The sequence below is a fragment of the Lactuca virosa genome, chromosome 1, assembly GCF_052849685.1.
Source record: "Lactuca virosa cultivar CGN04683 chromosome 1, Lactuca_virosa_CGN04683_v6, whole genome shotgun sequence".
In the NCBI taxonomy this organism is placed as follows: domain Eukaryota; kingdom Viridiplantae; phylum Streptophyta; class Magnoliopsida; order Asterales; family Asteraceae; genus Lactuca; species Lactuca virosa.
Window position 1 is genome coordinate 224365879 of NC_136426.1, and position 5534 is coordinate 224371412.

Below are 5534 nucleotides of genomic sequence, written 5' to 3' on the forward strand. Positions count from 1 at the left end.
CCTAACCCTTGTGGAACAACTCAGAGGTACAGACTTGTCAATTGGCTCAACAGAAGTTTCCTCCTCAAGTTGAGTGCTAGGGTTTGAAGTTCCTTCACCACTTGACTCTTGAATTTCTTCAAGGTCAACTTGCCTCCCACTGTCTCCTTGGCTTATGAACTCTCTCTCTCGAAAGAAAGCCCTCCTAGCTACAAAGACCACATTCTCACTAGGTCTTTAGAAGAGGTAACCAAAGGATTTCTGTGGGTAGCCGATGAAACTACACCTCTCACTTCGAGGTTCGAGCTTATCATGAGTCTCGCGTCTCACGAAAGCCTCGCAACCCCAAATCTTAATGTGGTCTAGTTTGGGTACTTTACCAGTCCACATCTCATGAGGAGTTTTGGCAACTTTCTTTGTGGGAACTAGATTAAGGATATGGGCGGCAGTCTCTAAGGCATACCCCCAAAATGAGATTGGTAGCGAAGCTCGACTCATCATGGAACGAACCATATCCAACAAGGTTCGATTACGCCTCTCAGCTACACCATTCAACTGCGGTGTCCTGGGAGGTGTCAATTGAGAGACAATCCCACATTCCCTAAGATAGTCGAGGAACTCTGAACTAAGATACTCACCACCTCGATCGGATCGAAGCATCTTAATGTTCCTGCCCAATTGATTCTCAACTTCCTGTTTAAACTCTTTAAACCTCTCAAAAGTCTCTGACTTATGCTTGATTAAGTAGACATATACATATCTACTGTAATCATCAGTAAAAGTCAAATAATAACGATTAGCATCCCTTGTGGCATGTTTGAAGGGCCCACACACATCCGTGTGTATAAGATCCAACAAACCTTCACCCCTCTCACAAGAGCCTGTGAAGGGTGACTTTGTCATTTTTTCAAGTAAGCATGATTCGCAACTATCATCTGACTTTAGGTCAAATGACTCCAATACTCCATCCTTTTGGAGTTGGCCTATGCGTTTCTTGCTTATATGTCCAAGACGACAATGCCATAATGATGCTTTATCCAAGTTATTATCATTAACAGAATCAATACACAATACATTATTTCCTAAGTTATCAACCACAGATACAGTTTCATACACACCATCACAAGGTAATGCTTTAAAATAAAGAACATTATTAAAGAAATCATTAATCGAACCAACTTCATTATCAAATGAAAAGGTGAAACCTTGTTTATACAATGCATGAAAGGAAATAATATTTCTTTCCATTTCTGGCGAATAACAACATTTATTCAAATCTAAACTAAACCCACTACTTAGCGATAAAGTATAAACTCCAATCTTGGTGACAGGTAAAGCTTTCCTATTCCCCATGATTAAGTTTATTCTTCCATGCTCCACATTCTCACTTCTTCTTAGTCCCTGCAAATCAGAACAGATATGAATACCACAACCGGTATCAAGGACCCAAGAGTTAGAATGGGGTGAGTTATTAGATAAGATAGTGTAAATACCTACATGGTTGGGTTTAACTTTCCCATCCTTCACATCTTGCTGGTACTTTGGGCAGTTCCGCTTCCAATGTGACTTTTCATGGCAATAGAAGCATTCAGCCTCTTTAGGGTCAGAAGAAGGAGTGACAAAACCTTTCTTGGTTCCACTTGAAGAAGAGCCATCAAGGGTCCTAGCCTTGGTACCCTTCGAAGAGCTCTTTCTCTTCTTCCCTCTACCTTTCTCGATTGCCAAAACCGGGGCGGAGTTTGGAGTAGGAGTGTTAACAACTGACTTACCCTTAAGACCTGTTTCTGCGGTCTTGAGGAGTCCCTGAAGTTTGCTGAGTGTGACCTCTTCCTTATTCATATGATATGTTATGCGGAATTGATCATAGCACGATGGTAAGGAGTGCAAAATGATATCTATTGCAAGCTCCTCAGGGAAGTTCACATTAAGCTTCAGCAACCGATCCACATACCTTTTCATTTTCTGTATGTGGCTCGTGACGGATTCCCCGTCCTTCATCATGGTTGTTATGATAGAGCATATGATTTCATACCTCTCTTGTCGTGCACTTTGATGGTATCTTTCCATCAGATCTTGGTGCATTTCAAAAGGGTAGAAGTCCTCATAGGACTTTTGGAGTTCCGCTGTCATGGTGGCCAACATGATGCATGCCACTTTTGTAGAATCCCTTTCATGTGCCCGGAAGTCAGCGGTCTCCTGGGGAGTTGCAGTGGTCTCATCAATCTCCTTAAGCTCCTTGTCAAGGACATATTCTTTGTCCTCGTAGCGGGTAATCATCCTGATGTTTCTGATCCATTCATTGAAGTTGGATCCATCAAAAGTGACTTTCCCACACAAGTTCATAAGGGTAAAGGAGCCATTAGGATTAGAGCCAGAAGCAGCATTGTTTGAAGACATCTGAAAGAAGAGAACAAGATTAGTTTAGATATTAAGAGAGTCCTTAATAAAACACCCAAATGTAATATTAAGGCTAGGATCCAATCACAATATATTATAACTTAGAAGAGGTATGTCGTAATCCAAGCTATAACATATTTGAAAGGTAGGTGAATGACGATTCACCAATTTCCACCATGAAAAACGAAATATAAATATTAGGTTTTTAATTGGTTCTTAGAAATTCCTAGATTCTTTTGAGATTCAATGAACTTTTCAAAGGCATGTTTCAATCTCGAGTGTGCCCTCCAAGTTTTGTGACTGGGATACCGAGGATCACAAAACGAGGTGTGAAGTAACCATGCAAATCACTTGGTACCCTCAAGGTTTATCACTCAATCGATGTGCCGGTAAACCACACACGCTCCACCGATGCTATGGTAAACCTTAAGTCACCCTTTACCTACCTTGTTAAGTCCAAGTTAGTGTGCCGGTTAACCACACACGCTCCACCAACGACTTAAACAAAGTGTATAGTGTAATTTCATGGATTAGCACCTTATTCACATTTTCCTAAAGTAACTAAGATTGGGAATTTAATAAAAGCATTTAGTTACTTTATAATATTCATCATACTTTTAATGAGAATTTATAAGTCCTTGTCTTACCCGTTCGGCTAACGACCCTCCACCGATCAAGGAAGCGGTGGGTGAGAGTGGACACCCATTAAGTTGCCATTTTATAGGCAACAACCTTATACCCCCCTTATAGACCGGCTTCGTGAATGAGGCGTACTAGCGGTAAGACGACTTGACGTTATACATATATATATTAGTAACTTATAATATTATAAAGTATAAGGCTTGAATTTTAACTTTTAAAATTCAAAGGGTTGGAACTAAAGTTTTAATCAAGACTTTACATGTTCCAAAACTTGAGGGCAAGTTTTGTAAACTTCCAAAACTTTTCATTTCTTATAACTTATGAATTAATTGAGTAATAAAAATGAAGACTCTTCATTTTTATAACTCTTGTGTTCTTTTAATGGCTTTAATAAAAGTGAGACTTTTGGTTTTCCATAACTTGAGGACAAGTTATGGACTCCATTAAAACACATTATGATCATGAATTAAACTACCATGAAGGTTACAAACAATTCCTATGATCATCTAATCTTCATAAGTTCAAGAACATGAATATGAACACTTTCAAGAATCAAAAAATTACACTTAAAAAAACTTGTAATTTTAATAATTGCCATTGTAAATGGATTAGCATAAACATTACACCATCTAAAACAAGCTTTAAAACATCAAAACAGTTTAGGGTAATGTTTCTAGTCCATTTCCAGCAACAAATGTGCAAACTTTCATACGAGCAGAAAACAGAAAAACGATTTTTTTCAAGCTGTTTGCACACAAAAAACAACAAACAAACCTAGGCTCTGATACCACTGATGAGTTTTGAGCATTCTAACACTTCCTAAGTGTACATGCAACCCTAATAACCTTGGATCTATGTTTGTCTAATAATCATGCAAAGTTGAATTACAAGGTTATATTCCTATCTAGCATACATGGGGAACATTTTTAACTTGAATGAAAGATAGAATAACTTACGTTGTTGTTGATTATGATCCTTGAAACCTTGTGAGCCTAGCACCCCAAGTGTGATGCCTCAAATGCTTCACACAACACCAAATGCAAAGGAGTAAACTTTGAGAGAATCTTACACTTGCAAAATCGGCTCTAGCCCTCTTGTTTCTTATGTGTAGCCAATTTTGGTGGAGAATGGGTTTCTTATATAGTGTTGACACATCTAGGGTTACACCATGTAAACCCTAATGTGTCATGACTCTTCATTTCCATGACCCATGGGTTTGTAACTCCCATGGAGCATCCTATGGGTGGAACCCAACTTGATAATCCATGGAGCCTCTTAGCCCACTATATATGATATGGAAGATTTACATAATCTACCCATATATTTAATTAGTTATCTTTTGATCACTTAATTAATTCTAAATTAATTCTTGATCATACTAATTAAATAATATTATTAATATATTAGAACTTATAATATATTAATAAACCATAAGTGTTATTTCTCTCATTTTAGTTTATCCAATTGCATGGTTCCATGCAACCCAAATGGACCATGCCGGGTCGGGTCAAGTACATACCAGAAATAGTTATGGACTTAGACACCTTATCCAACAGAAAGGTGTAACCTTTAGTTGGGGAGTCAAGCAAGACATTGCATTTCAAACATTGAAGCAGGCCCTGTGTAGCGCACCTATCTTGTCCCTGCCCGAAGGGCGGAAGACTTCGTGGTCTATTGCGATGCATCCAATCAGGGCCTACGCTGTGTGCTCATGCAGCGAGGAAAGGTCATTGCCTATACCTCGAGGCAGTTGAAGACACACGAGGTCAATTACACAACTCACGATTTAGAGTTGGGAGCAGTGGTCTTCGCGTTAAAGATCTGGAGACATTATCTCTATGGAACCAAGTGCACTATCTTCACTGACCATAAAATTTTGCAGCATATCTTCGACCAGAAGGGGCTAAACATGAGGCAACGGCGATGGGTTGAGCTACTCGGTGATTACGAGTGCGGAATCTGCTACCATCCCGGCAAGGCCAATGTGGTGGCAGATGCCCTTAGCCGAAAAGAGTACTCAGGTCGTAGAGTGAAGGCACTGACCATGACTATCCATTCCCATTTATCCGCGCAAATCAAGGAGGCTCAGCTGGAAGCCTTGAAACCAGAGAAAGTGGCGGATGAAGCATTGCGGGGAATGGACAAGAACTTAGAGGTTAAGGGAGACGGAGTGTACTATTTCATGAACCGGATCTGGACCCCAAGGTTCGGCTGGTACAGAGAGGTTGTCATGAATAAGGCTCACAAGACGAAATACTTTGTTCACCCTGGTTCACATAAGATGTATCTGAATCTCAAACAGCTCTATTGGTGGCCAAACATGAAAGCGGAGATTGCAACCTTCGTGGGAAAGCGCTTGACTTGCGCCAAGGTGAAGGTCGAATATCAGAAGCCCTCAGGTTTACTTCAGCAGCCAGAAATACATGGGTGGAAGTGGGATAGGATAAGCATGGATTTTATCACCAAATTACCCAGATCTCCGAGTGGGCACGATGCCATCTGGGTAATCGTCGATC